Source organism: Gossypium hirsutum, chromosome D10 (genome assembly GCF_007990345.1).
Source record: "Gossypium hirsutum isolate 1008001.06 chromosome D10, Gossypium_hirsutum_v2.1, whole genome shotgun sequence".
Taxonomy (NCBI): Eukaryota; Viridiplantae; Streptophyta; class Magnoliopsida; order Malvales; family Malvaceae; genus Gossypium; species Gossypium hirsutum.
In genome coordinates, this window is record NC_053446.1 from 45,520,919 (window position 1) to 45,536,659 (window position 15,741).

The window sequence follows — 15,741 nt, forward strand, 5'->3', positions numbered from 1 at the left end:
AAAACCAAAAAAGTTCTCTTCTACATATATTGTGGCGTATATACGTAAGTATCTCAAAAATCTAATTTCCAAGTATACTGTAATAATAGCTTTCTTATTAAGTTTTGAACAAGGACATATTACTGAAAATGCAACAAAATTGAAGTATTCTCTTGTAGCTTGAGCTTGAAATAATATAGGTTTAGATTTATGACAAAATCATTACTCAGTTAATGAAAGTCGGTTTCTATAAGCTAGCTGAATTGGGAAAGTTACTTTCCTATCACCACTCATATCCATTTAATCAAACGATTGATACATGAGACCCATATATTTCATCTCTCATGCGATGAAGTGACAAAAATCCTAGCAAAATCTAGGGGAGGTCCTTTATTGAGCACTCAAAACTAATACCGACAACCACAGGGAAGGTTTAGATTTTAGGACTGTGAATGACAAGAACGACTTAACCATAATTATAGTTTACACCATTTAAAAAGTTGACAACCATGTATGATGGTTTCATGTCGGATTTCACCGCAATATGTCTTAGATGTTGGAAAATTTTAGTTCAAAAATGGTTTTCTTGCACAACAAAAAATAAAAATTTTGAAAACTAAGTCGATTTGTGATATTTATAGCAATAAGCCCTTTACCGAAATCGCAATTGTGTTTTTAGTTAAGCAAATCCTTTTCGTTCCTAGCTTCCAACCGAACGGCCTTTTTCACTATTCTCATACCATGAACTGCTTCGAGTGTGGGCTTGAAAGATTCGAATCAAGCACAGAACCAGAAATAGTTTATTTTACTTTCAATGAGAAAGCAAAATTCTCTCTCAATATAAACCGACAGAATTGTTATTTTAGAAAATAGAATTAACACTTAGAGAATAGTCTCTCATTATTTTTGGGCAAAACAACAATATCTCAAAGTTGTATTTTTAGCCCTACTGGTGCCATCTATTTATAGAGTTAATAGGTGAAACCTTTGTTGAATCGTATAAGTTTATTTCAATAGAAAAGTGTACTCCTAGTCTAACTAGAATTAGGTAGGGGTGGCAACCCTAGTTAACAAAATACGGTTTGTCGTACCTAGCATTAAACATGACAGGCTTTTGGGCCTTTCCCATATTGAGTCTAATTATAAGTACTTCCTAGACTTTTAACCCAGTACTTTATAATTCAATCGAATTTGATATTTTTTTCTATTTTCTAAAATAAACATATTAAATAAATGTAAATAAATTAATTTCTCAATTAAATAATTTTCTCAACACAATTTTAATTTCATTAAAATCATGACAACTTTACCGTAAAAGAATCTATGAGAAAATATATTTAATATTTACCATGACTAATAAATTTATTTTAATTTTCAAACTTCAATTATTTAATCAATCAATCAATTAATTAATTAATAATTCGAAAAACCATAAATTCATTTTCTAGGTCATTTCCATTTAGAGAAAACCACATTCATTTCCAAATGTTTTCCATTACTCTAACTTTACCATTTCTATCCATTTATGTTCATTTGATTCAACATACAATTCATTTCTAGTTTCAACAAGCTAGCAAAGGGACCAATTGGACATACGCAATTAGGACTCAAATGATTTATAATTAAGTTTTAGTTTTCGCCTATTCATTATAAACTCATTTAGTCATGAAGTCATTCCATTATAGTATCGTGACTAAGCTCTCATTAATGACATACAATTATAAAAGCAACTCAATCAATATTTGACCAATGACATTGTCATAAGTGTGTTACCCTTATAGGATATACTTAATCTCTTTGGGATAAAATCGTTCTCCCAATATGATCATATTTTATCTCATGGTAACTATTATATCTTCCTTCATGAAAAGTCAATTACTATCAAATAGTAATCAAGTTATTCATCACAAAGATGAATAACCCGTGACCTCGTTTACTTTTTATTAACCATGAATGCTAATGAGAGGATATCATTTACACATATCTTGGGCAAAGAATTCCACTATCGTGAATGACGCTACATACTATAGAAGTCATATACCCAACGCACCAGCTTTCGATTCCTTATCTATTTGAGCTCAAGTTTTTACTTACGTCAAAGTATACGAGTCACGCAACATAGTCCGTCATCCACTTAGGATCAAGGTATGTCACACTTTGAATGTAATAAGTGAATTAATCCATAAACAAATTTAGGATCTATTCTTCTTCGATCTAGTCCTATGTACTACCAGTCTATTCAGTCACATCTATGTCTTTACTTTCTAGGAGACATCCGCTTCGATGCCCAAGACAAGGCATTTCCCCAATTGGACTTGATAGATGACATATTATTTTTCAATCAGTTTGCTCATTTCTGATTAAAATAAGGACATGTTTAGGTTAGTTTACTAATATAAGTTGTCTTTCTGTATTACGATCTGACCACGTAATAACGCATAGTATTAGTTTAAACATTAGACAACCAGTAAGCCAATATTTACTTCTATTTTGCTTTGCATTCAAAAACTACATGAGGAAAATAATACAAAGTATGTTAATGTAATCCAAGAAATATTTTATTAACCAATCTGTTCAAAAAAATTACAAGTGTACAAAGACAAAAATACTACACTTAAGGCACTAGATCCAACAGTCTCTCACTTGCCCTAGTGAAGTAGATGAGCCATGTTTCACATTCCTATGTCATCCATATGTTTCCCAAAGAACTATCTAGCTAGCAGAGTCTTGGTAAAATAAATTCATAAGGTTTGTCCTCAGATGCAATCTTTGACTACATCAATTATTCTGTCAAACACTATCATCTCCCTTATGATACTTTCTATCAATGTGTTTTGTCATTGTGTGATTTCTTTATGGTTTAGAAATATCCACACTATTATAGTGTCGTGGATTTTCCATACCTCATATTCAACCCTCCATAATGAAATTATAGTGTAACCCTGCTTGACTCTTATTCACATTATGGACCTGCAATCTAGGACAAAAACATAGTCCAATGTCGATTTCCTTAAATCCTGACATGTTTGGAAGTCAGGATTAGTATATCCAATAGGATCAAGTTCTCCTTTGGAATACAAAATCATATAATCCCTATTTCCTCGTAAATACTTGAGTATATGCTTAACTGTTTTCTAGTGTCTTGGTCTTAGATTCGCCTAATATTGACTCACCAACTCAACTGTAAAATGAGACTTCCTACTACTAAAATATATCTAACCCTTCTCATCTTTTCTCTTTCTTCCGTTGTCTTAGGATAGTCCTTCAAAGAAATATAAAATCCCAATATAGAAGGTTGATTTTCCTTATTGGAATTAGTCATTGTATAACATTCCAATATATTGTCTATGTATGAAGATTGCGATAGTGCTAACACTTTGTTATTTCGATCCATTAAGATTCAAATTCCTAGAACAAAATTAGCTTCTCCCAAATTATTCACGCTAAATTGTTGGGTTAAACACAGTTTAACTAATGACAATGTCCCTACATCATTCCCAATAAGTAGAATTTTATCAACATATAAAATGAGAAAGACCACATTTCCATCCCTAATACGTTTATAAACATAAGATTAATCTATGTTTTGCTCAAGTCTAAAAGTCCTAATCGCTTGATCAAATCATTAATTCCATGAGCAAGATGCTTGCTTAAGTCCATATATGGATCTAAGCAGTTTGCATACTTTATGCCCGTTTCCTTTAGCTATATATCTGGTGGGTTGCATCAAATAGATGCTCTCTTTAAGATATCCATTCCATAACACTTTCTTGACATCCATTTGCTAGATCTCGTAATCGAGAGTCGCCACAATGGATAACAATATGAGGATTGACTTGAGCATGACAACTGGAGAGATGGTTTCTTCGTAATAAATACATTCTTTCTAAGTAAAACCTTTTGCTTCAAGTCTGGCCTTATAAGTTTCCAATTTTCCATCAACATTTATTTTCTTCCTGTAGATTGATAGTATTAGAAAGAACATATGTCTTTTCCCTACTTATTGGTTAATTTGTTCCTATTTAGTTATCTTTAGCACATATTTTAGTATTTTTAGTTCAGTAATTTACATTTTATGACTCAGTGGATCTTAGCTTACTTAGCCTTAATTTTTTCATATTTTGGTAATAATGTCGTTGCATGAGTAATTTCAGATTGCGCCCAGAATTGTCGCCACACTTAACAGCTATCCTTATAGGAACAAAAATGCATGAGCTATCTAGTCTGGTACAACTAACTTGTACGTTTAGAGGTAGCATGATTCTGATGAAATGACACATAGGCTATTTGAAAAAAAAATATTCACATAAAAAGAAAAAAAAAGAGAGCTTTTTGAGGGTTCAATCTATCCCTTGAAGCTTTCGGCTATGGTGGCTTAAGCTTTGACGGGTGAACTGATGTGAAAAGGATGCAGCTTATCTCTTGACAAGGAGCCCTATGTGCAACATAAGAAGGAATTGATAGATTCAAGTCAAGTTCTCTAGGAATAGTATTCTTCACTTATTTCATTTATTTTTCTTTTCTAAACGCTGGTGATTACTTTCTATTTCATGTTAGTATGAAAGTACACAGAATTTCTGGGTTAAATGTTATTTTATTCAATCTTACTTCTACGGTTTAATCTTTGGGTTTGGATGTTTTTAGCATGAAAGTATTATTATGGTCACTAACACTGGGAGGTGCAGTGACAGTTCAAGCTAACAAGCATGACAATGAAATTTGCTTGAGGATTAGAGGAATTTAATCCACTTTTTCTTAATAGTGTTCCATTGCCATCATCGGAAGGTGCTTCTAATGTTCATGTTTAAGTCTTTGATTAAATATAGAAGTTAAGCTTGGTAAGATATTCATTGCAATTTAATGCATCGACAATCACCTATCTTTTTATAGTGAACGCTCGTCTTCGAAATGATATTACAACTTATCATCACCTGGACAATGAGGATCTTCACACCACATGGGAACGTTATAAATCTTTTCTTCGACGTTGTCCCATGCACGTCATCCAATAGAAAATACAAATTGAGATTTTTTATATTGGGCTGAATTCATACACGAGGAATCTTGTTGACGCATCAACCAATGGACCTTTGCTTGATTGTACTTATAACGATGCTATTGAAATTCTTGAGAGAATTTCTCAGAATGATTATCAATACCCTATCTCTAGAGCTGCACAAGAAAAAGCTACTCCGGGAGTTATTGAATTGGATGCAATATCTGTAATTAGTTCTCAAGTTTCTTCTCTTGCAAATAGGATAAAAAATATGCAAGGGACTAATGACGTTGCACCTATACAAGTCGCTCAACAAGTTGATGTTCCTATCTTTTGTTGTGAGATTTGCAGTGACAACCATAACTATGAAGATTGTCCACAACATTCAAAGAATGTCTTTTATGTCACTAACATCCGTAACAATTCTTATGGCAACTCTTACAATAATTCTGCACCCAATCAACAATCTTGGGAACTCAGAATGCTGGACAAAATGTTACGAAATTTTGATGCGGGAATACATCTACTTAAGGCAATTATAATTCAAGATAAGGGAATTACAATCAACAATAGTAGAACTACAATCAGCACATTCAGATACAGACACAAAAAATCTAGATGCACCAATACCAGAATCAGACACAATCACAACACTCTTCAATGTCGAATCAGCATGCTCTAGAACAACGATGACAAAAGTACACGCAAGCTTCTCCTTCTACCCGTTAGCTGCTCTTGAGGCTTTAATGCGGGAGCATATAACTCACATAGAAGCTATTATGTAAGGGAATTCATCTTTCATTTGGGCGTTGGAGGCACAATTAGGACAACTTGCTTTGAATCTGAATACTTGACCACCAGGCACACTACGTAATGAAACAAAAAATCCTAGTCCAAGGGGGAAAGAACACTGCAAGGCTATTAAGCTTAGGAGTGGTAAACAAACTTGCAAGCCGACTACAGACTCTACTGTCGTACCTCAAACTATTGGTGAAATAATCCCTAGTAAGAAGGTTGAATATGAAGAGCTTGGCAATATATCAGAAAAAGAAGTTCCACAAATTGTCACTCATATGCCTAATGTCTGACCCTCGAAACTGTCGACGCAACCAAAGCTGTCGGCGCAATCAGATGTATCTTCACCCTTACCTTTTCTACAAAGATTCAAGGAGAATGAGCAGGATAAGCAGTACCAACAGTTCCTGAACACATTGAAACAACTTCAGGTTAATATTCCTTTAGTGGACGCTCTTGTGCAAATTCTAAATTATGGGAAATTTATGAAGGAGCTCTTATCCAAGAAGAAGAAGCTAAGTGATATGAAAACTATTGCACTCACAAAGGGCTATAGTGCTCTTTTGACAAATAAGTTACCCCCCAAAATGAAAGATCCTGGAAGCTTTACTATCCCATGTTAAATTGGCAACCATTACTTTGGCAAGGCTTTATGTGACTTAGGAGCTAGCATCAACCTAATGTCGCTATCAAATTTTAGAAAGTTGGGAATTGGTCACACGAAACCTAACGTAGTGACATTGCAAATAGTTGATCGATCTTTGGCTCAACCTGAAGGGCAAATCAAAGATATCATAGTTCGTATGGATAAATTTGTTTTCCAGCTGATTTTATGATACTTGACTGCGAAGCAGAGAATGATGTTCCCATAATCTTAGGACGACCATTTTAAGCCACCGGACGAACTCTTATTGATGTTTACAAAGGTGAACTAACCATGCAACTTAATGATGAGCACGTTACCTTCAGTGTTTTCGAATCTATTCAATGCAAGGATAAAGAAGAATGGTATACTATCGATGTACTAGATGATTTAATTGCGAAAGAATTCAATGACCAAAGTACAATACTTTTTGAGGATTTTGCAATGACATCTGATGATGAATTTTTAGATAATTGTGACAACAGGGTTGACGCTAATAATATTGAACTCGGGCATGGATGGCAAATTGAATCCTTAGATTTAGCTAACATAATAGCTCCAATTTTCAAACCATCTATCGACGAAGCTCCTCCCCTTGAATTGAAACCACTACCTACTCATCTTAAATACATATTTCTTAGTGATAATAAAACTCTCCCAGTTATTGTCTCCATAACACTGGATGTCACTCAAAAAGAGAAATTGGTCCATATTCTTAAGCAACATAAGCAAGCTATTGCTTGGAGTATTGTCGATATCAAATGCATTATTCCATATTTTTACATGTACAAGATCAAGTTGCAAGATGAAGGTAAGTAGTCGATTGAGCAATAAAGAAGATTAAATGAGAAGATGAAAGAAGTTGTTAAGAAAGAAATTATAAAGTGGCTTGATACTTGAATTATCTACCCTATTTCTGATAGCAATTTGGTAAGTTCAGAGCAATGTGTTCCTAAAAAGAGTGGCATCATAGTGGCTAGCAACGACAAAGATGAATTAATTCTTCCATGCATTCCTACAAGATGGCGAGTCTGTATGGATTATCGTAAACTTAATGCTGCCACAAGGAAAGACCATTTCCTTTCATTGACCAAATGTTGGATAGGTTTGCTGGAAAAGTTTATTACTGTTTCTTAGACGGTTATTCTAGGTACAATCAGATTGCTATTGCACTAGAGGATCAAGAGAAAAACAACTGTCACCTATCCCTTTGGCACTTTTGCTTTTCACCGCATTCCTTTTGGTCTTTGCAATGCACCAGCCACATTTCAAATGTGCATGATGGTAATATTCTCTGATATGATTGAAGATTCTTTAGAGGTTTTTATGGCTGATTTCACAGTCTATGGGAATGATTTTGTTCATTGCGTTGATAATTTGAATAAAGTATTGTAGCGATGTTAAGACACACATCTTGTTTTAAATTAAAAAAATGATATTTTATGGCAACTGAAGGCATTTTGTTAGGCTATCGCATCTCTAGTCAAGGCATTGAAGTAGACAAAGCCAAAGTGGAAATCATCGAGAAATTACCTCCACCGACAAATGTGAAAGGTATTCGCAGTTTTTTTGGCCATACAGGGTTTTACCAAAAATTTATTAGAGATATCTCAAAAATTGCAAAGCCCTTATGCTCATTGCTGGAACAAAATCGAAAATTTCTCTTTGATGATGTATGTCTAGAGGCATTCATTCAATTAAAGACGGAGCTAGTAAATGCACCCATTGTCATTACACCAGATTGGTCTCAACCTTTTAAAGTTATGTGCGATGCAACTGACTTTGTTGTGGGTGTTGTTCTAGGACAATGCAAGAGAAAAATATTTCATGTCATCTATTATGCTAGCAAAACTCTTATAGAGGCTCAAGTAAACTATACCACTACAGAGAAAGATTTGTTGGCTGTAGTCTTTCCTTTAGACAAGTTTCATTCTTATCTTGTCGGTGCAAAGGTTACTGTATTTACTGATCACTCAGTGTTGAGATATCTTTTTGTTATGAAGGATGCAAAAGTAAGATTGATACGCTGGATCTTATTGTTGCAAGAACTCAACGTCAAGATAAAAGACCGTAAGGGTTTAGAGAATCAAGTTGCAGACCATCTGTCTTAATTGGAAATTGGCAGCGAAGATGGAAACATACTTCAATTTATCAACGCATTCCCAGATGAGTTCTTTATTGTAGATGTAACCCATTGGTATGTAGATCTGGTTAATTATCTAGAGTGCAAAAAACTCTCATTGGGTGTCACAGGCCATAAGGAAGAAAGACTTCTTCGCGAAGTAGTGAAGTATCATTAGAACAAACTGTATTTATTCAAGGTATGCAATGACAACATTATTCGGCGTTATGTTTCGGAAGAGGAGATGCTTTCAATCTTGAAGCACTGTCATAATGACAGAATTATTTTGCAGCGACAATTTACTGCGGGTCAATAAGTTTTAGTATTCAATTCTAGACTGAAGCTACACCGGGTAAATTGCGATCTCGTTGGTCTGGACCTTTTGAAGTTGTCGAAGTATTTCCTCTTGGTGTAGTCACAATCAGAGATTTAGATGATGAACACTAATTCAAAGTGAACGGCTAGCGAATGAAACATATCTTGGGAATATTGATCACAAGCAGGCATAGACCATTAAATTGGTTGAAAATTTTTAATTCTTCTGGAATTTATTATGTAATTTTATTTTTATTATATTTTTATTTCTATTCAAGTTTTTTTATTCTTTTTTTATTTCTATTTTTTCAGAATAATTAGGTATCATTGTCGACACACTTGGGCTTTATTGCCAATGCAGTTCATACTATTGTACTTTCATTTCTGACTCAGCAAGAATGAGGGTAGATAAAAAATTTCAAATCGCATCATTTTATCAAAAGTCACCTAGCTGTTTGATCTGTAATTATTCTCGCCAGCTTTATTTCCCCTTAGAAAATCACGCCTTTCCTTCTTCTTTCACTTACTATAAACCCCTCTTTACTGTGTTGACTGTGAAACAACCAAGCAGTAATTTTTATTCACTTTTTCTTCCCCAAGTTCGCACATTCACCTTTAAACCATCTTCTCTCCACAAAACAAATAAAATATGGCAAGAACAAGAAGATCAGTTAAGAAAGTCACCAAGCCTGTTGAAGAACAATCATCCTCTGTAACTGTAGTTTGTGAGTCAGAATCTTCCATGCCAACGGAGAAAAAGGAGCCGGTGATCTTTTTAATGAAAGCAGCCAAAGATCGATTTCAAAACAATATCTTAAAGCAAAACTTCCACCCAGAACAGGGCATTCTCCTTTCGCAACATCAAGACCTGGGCAAACAAGTCTCTAGAACCATCTCTATGTTGAAGTGGGAGGCTTTTTGCATGCATCCTTGAAACTATTCTCCTTCATTGGTACGTGAGTTTTACGCTAACCTTTATAACCATGAGTTGGATTTTATCTTTGTTCGAGAAGGTTAATCGCATGAGATGCTACAAAAATCATTGATTTGTACAACACTAAGGTGGATGTCGATGAACACTCTAAGTTTATTGAGGATATCACATACGATAAAAGGGGCTGTTGTGAAGGATTTATGTGTCGAAGGAGTATTGTGAACGAGTTCACATCAAAAGAATTGTACGATGCACCACCGCTTCTTGACACTACAAAGCAAAATCTATTTTCATTTTGTCAACTACAGGCTACTGCCCTCTACTCATAGCACCACAGTCAACCCTGATGGAATGTGACTGATACATTCAATTGTCAAGGGCAGAAATATTGATGTTGGCGCAATACTCCACCAGGAAATTGCTGATTGTGCCACAAGGCAAACTGGAATTTTGGTTTTCCCATCGTTGGCAATGCTACTGTGCCATTAAAAAGGGATCATGCCCCATGATGATAAATAGGTCTTGGAAAATATGGGCTCGATCAATGAAATGTCTATTGAAAGAATGACTCGTGGAAAAAATACGCCGACAATGAAGGAGGCAGAGATTAGCAAGACAAGGAAGGGCAAAACCAAAGCAAAAAGCAAGGGAACAAACTTGACTACAGAGACATCCTTACTGCTCAAAATGAAGGATATCGAGAAGTTGGTAAATTCTATTAGTAATAACCAGATTAGGCTTGTCGCTATAATAGAGGATATGGGTAGATCACAAAATTTGTTCTACGCTTATACCAGGGCCTATAACAACTCTATTTTAGCCACATTACGTCAGTTAAGCTCGACCCCACTCCTATAATTTCTAGTATTCCCACTGATTATTCGAGAGTATAAACCCTCCTCTAAGGAAGATGATCTAGGGGACCGAGACAGATCAGTGGAATCTCCTCCCATTGTGCATGTTTCTGATGTTGAGAAAGAAGAGGACTCAAGGGACGTTGAAGAGTGCATGCGAAGGATTGATAGCATGGTTGATGGTGACGTCATTACTGGTCAAGAGGCATCTTCTGTTGAGGAAGAAGCTACTATGGAAGAGGAGGATGTCCATATTGGAGTTGTGAACAAGAAGGCCGAGGCAGAAAATACTGAGACAGAAGCTACTGAGAAAGAATCTGGTGAGGACATTGTCAATGCATTAGATTTTGTGGATGCAACTAATGATAATCTGGAGCAAGATGGAGCTAGAACGGTGAAAGCTACAGAGGTAACAAGTGAGGAGCACCACAGTTCGTTGGCTATAGTGGTCTATACCAGACCACTCAAGGTGACCCCTCCTACACAAGAAGCAACCGATAATGTCAGGGTAGCACCGAAAATTGAGGAACGATTTGATAATCGTACGAAGCCCAAATAAAATAAGAGAAAGCACTCCAAAGACAAAGGTCCAAGAATGAGGAGAAAAATAGGAGGAAGAATAAACATCGTGCAGCCACATTGATGGCCAAAGAAAACTGAGTTAGTTTATTTTAAGTTTTAGCTGAAGTATTCATGCATTGCATGTAGCTTTAATTTTCATTTTGTTAGTGAACCTTGTCGTTGTATTGTTATTGTCATCACATTTTAATCTTAGTGCATTGGGGACAATGCAAACTTTAAGTTTGGCAAAATGCATATGGGGATTGGAAATACACCCACATTTCAAAAAAAAATTAATGAAGCATGCAAGGTTTATTTATGGTTAATGCAAATGTGTTGAAATATTTTTTACATTCGATGCTTAATTCTTGAATCATATGAACTATCAATGGATGAGTTGGATAAGTTTGACTGAATGTTATATCTTCAATTCTTTGATGAATAATTTAGGCTGCATTAGTAATGGATGACTAGTAGCATTCCTTGAATCTTGAATGAATCTATCTTTTACAGCTACTCATATGTATATATAGTTATGAATAAGAGACACTCCAACGTGGGTGTATTGTGAAATGTTAAAAAGGGAGCACTCCAATGCAAGCGTTAGAAAAATGAATCTGGCCAAAGGCTGTCGCTGCACAAATGTGTGTCGGCATAATTACGTACTCTTTGGGGGTTTGTTGCACTCCATTGTTACTTCTCAGGAACAAGGGTACAATAATTCAACGATATCCCTAGTTCACAAAAAAACTATATATTGTTCAATTAATGTTGTATTGGTAGATACAATTTAGGATTTGAAGCATGATGCTGGTTTTGATGAAGATGCAATCTTATTCCTTCATACTTTTGTATTGTCAATGTAATATTCTGTCATCTAAATGTGAATCATTCATTGGGATTTTAGGTGATTCAAGTTGCTCGAATGATCTTTTACCTTAGTGAATTCTTATGTAGCCTTGCAAGTTTCTGTTTTACTTGAGGACAAGTAAAAACTCAAGTTTGGGGGTGTGATAGTACTAGAAATGACATAATTTTTCTCTCTACTTATTGGTTAATTTGTTCTCATTTTGTTATCTTTTGCATATATTTTAATATTTTCAGTTCAGTAGTTTACATTTTATGACTCAGTGGATCTTAGCTTATTTACCCTTAATTTTATCGTATTTTAGTACTGATGTCGCTGCATAAGTAATTTCAGATTGTGCCCAGAATTGTCACCGCACTTAACAGCTATCCGGATAGAAACAAAAATGCGTGAGTTGTCCAGTCTGGTACAACTAACTTGTACGTACAGAGGTAGCATGATTCTGATGAAAGCACACCTGGGCTATTTGAAAAAAAAAGAAAAATATTCACATATAAAAAGAAAAAAAAGAGCTTTTTGGGGGATCATCTTCTTCAACCTATGCCTTGAAACTTTCGGCTATGGCAGCTTAAGCTCTGACGGGTGAACCTACGTGAAAAGGATGCAGCTTAGTTCTTGACAACGATCCTTGAGTGTGACACAAGAATGAATAGATAGATTCAAGTTGATTTGTCTAAGAATAGTATTCTCCACTTATTTCTTTTATTTGTTTTTTCTAAGCGCTGGTGATTACTTCCTATTTCATGTTAGTAAGTACACATGATTTATGGATTAAATGTTATTTTGTTCATCTTGCTTCTACAGTTTAATCTTTGGGTTTGAATGTTTTTAGCATGAAAGTGTTATTGGGGTCATTGACACTGGAAGGTGCAATGACAGTTCAAGCTAACAAGCATGACAACAGAAGTTGCTTGAGGATTAGAGGAATTTAATCCACTTGTTCTTAACAGTGTTCCATTGCCATCATCGGAAGGTGCGGTTAATGTGCATGTTTAAGCCTTTGATTAAATTTAGAAGTTAAGTTTGGTAAGATATTTATTGCAATTAAATGCATCGATAATCACCTATCCTTTTATACCTTGTGAGCACTTACCATTCTGTTGAATATTCACGTTAGGGATCCTAGTTTATCAGTATCATATTTTATCTTGTTGTTTTAAAGTTATTTCTTCGACAACTACATTCACAATTTATCTCATTCCTACCTATTTATTGTACTAACATTGATAGACAAGAGACAACCATCTTCGTGGGATCGATATCCGACAGACTTATATTTGTCTACTATACTTGCATCGACAGTGTACATTTGCACATTATTGCTGTGATGTGAAACAGTCGATCATAGATCTACTTATACCCTATGGGTTTTATCCATTTCGGTAAGTCTACAAGTTCCCACACTGAGTTGGAATCCATAGAATCTATCTCAATTTTCATAGCTATTTCCTAGAGCTCGGAATCAACATTTTATATTGCTGCATCATAGGTGAATGGGTTATCATCTTCCTATCGACAAACTCAATGTTTAAAACACTTTCACTCGATTTGAAGAAATCAAGCCTACAAGAGACCCTTCCACTACGAGAAAGCACCCTATATTGCTAATTGTTTGCAGGTCTACTTTTAGGAGTTGGTTTTGGAATTGTTTCTATAGCACTTTTTGTATTTCCTAAAAGTTGCTCAAGTACTTCTTTACTTTGAAGTTTGAAGTCATTCATGTAACTTTCCTCAAGGAAAGTAGCATGAGCTGACACTATCACAATTTGCTCTTTTGGGTTATAAAACAAACCACCTTTTGTTCCTTAAATCCAACTTCCTTACATGTTTATCCAACACATGGTTCGGGCATCCCAAAATCCTTAAATGATTTAGATTTTGCTTACTTCCATGTCACAATTCGTATGGGGTTTTCGACGTTACCTTAGTTGGTACATCATTCAGAATATAGCAAGTCATTTGTATCACATATACCCAAAAGGAGATTGATAGCTTTGAATAACTTAACATCGAATGAACCATGTTTAACAATGTTTGATTTCTTCTCTTTGACATGCCATTCTATTATAGAGTGTCCAATGCGGTTAATTGGGATAGAATCTCATTTTGTATGAGGTACATATGAACTCATCTGATAAATATTCCTCACCTCAACTAGACCGAAGTACCTTTATGGATAAACCTAGTTATTTCTCAACTTTTGCACGAAACTCTTTGAATTTATCAAATGTTTCACTCTTGCTGCACATTAGGTACACATGCCCATATATGGAATAATAATCAATAAAGGTTATAAAATACTCATCACCAACTCTCGCACTGATGTTCATGGGGCCACATACGTCACTGTCCACAAGTTATAAGGGTTTCACGGCCATCATCCCTTTTGTATTAAAGTACTGCTTAGTCATCTTACCTTCCTTGAAGAAATCCTAGCTCGGGAAGTTATCACTGACCCGTTGAGCTGCCATAAGGACTTATAACTAAGTCACAAGCTAAAAGGTTTCAAGATACGTTAGTAAGCTATGTTGATCGAGCTTGGAGAGAGCAAGTAGCCAAATCCATTGAACATGCTTGGACCAGCTCAATAGGCTTCCCTTGCAAATTATTGCAAGCTGAACTTTAATTTTAATAAACTCATCTTAGTTAATAATTGAGTTGTTGGACTTTATTTTTATTAAACTCATTTTTAGTTAATTAATTGTTGGAATAAATGTTCATCTTAGTTTATTTAGTTGCTGGAATATCTTATTAAGTGTTAAGTGTATTTATTTACAGTTTATTAATTATGCTTATTCAGTTTAATATGTGTTTAATGTGTTTAATGTGACTAATTAGTTAGAATCGGTTACATACAAGGGGCTATTACATCAATTAAAGGAGAGCATTTTACATCATTTAAAGGAGCTGTTACGTCATTTAAAGGAGAGCATTATACATCCTTTAAAATTCGACAACTTATTCTTCTTCTCCATGGTGTCTATTCGGCTGTCCAAAGGGGAATTTAAAGCTCTTTCTAAACTCTTTGGCTGCTCGAGAATGAAGCCTAAGCATTCAAGATCATTTAATCAGCCGAATTAGAATATTAAATCTTATTGATAGTTGTTGTTACTTAGGCCTGGAATTTCAAAAGTTTGTTCTTAATGATTAAGTTAATTTCAGCTCATTATTAGCTTATTTAAGCTGAATAAATTGTGACTTTTCAGCTAGGCCTTGTTAAGCACTATAAATACTTGTAATCAGCTCTTTGTACTGGACTTTTGCTAAATTTATGTTAAAATTGAAACTTGTGAGACTTCCAATTCTCCTTATTCTTTTCGAGACTGAATTGACTTATCATGTTATCTTGTGGCGTCTTTCATTCTTTTGCTAAATTGAACTTATTACCTTTGGTGTGGTATTCATTATACCTTTGGTTGCTATCACATTTGATAGCGGGTCAAGGTTCTTTACTGATTTTCCTTAATCGACATTTACCTAAGAACTACTTTGAGATTCGGCTCAACAGTCTCTATTGTTGGCTCATTCTCTGCCCTTAGTTGATCTTTCCATTCATTATTAAACCTTCTTCCTTTTAAAACCTTTGTTTGGAGCCTTTCATCTATTCTGTTGAAACGAACTTAGCTTTACTCAAATTCACGATCGGGTACACACATACAACTCGAGTCATTTTG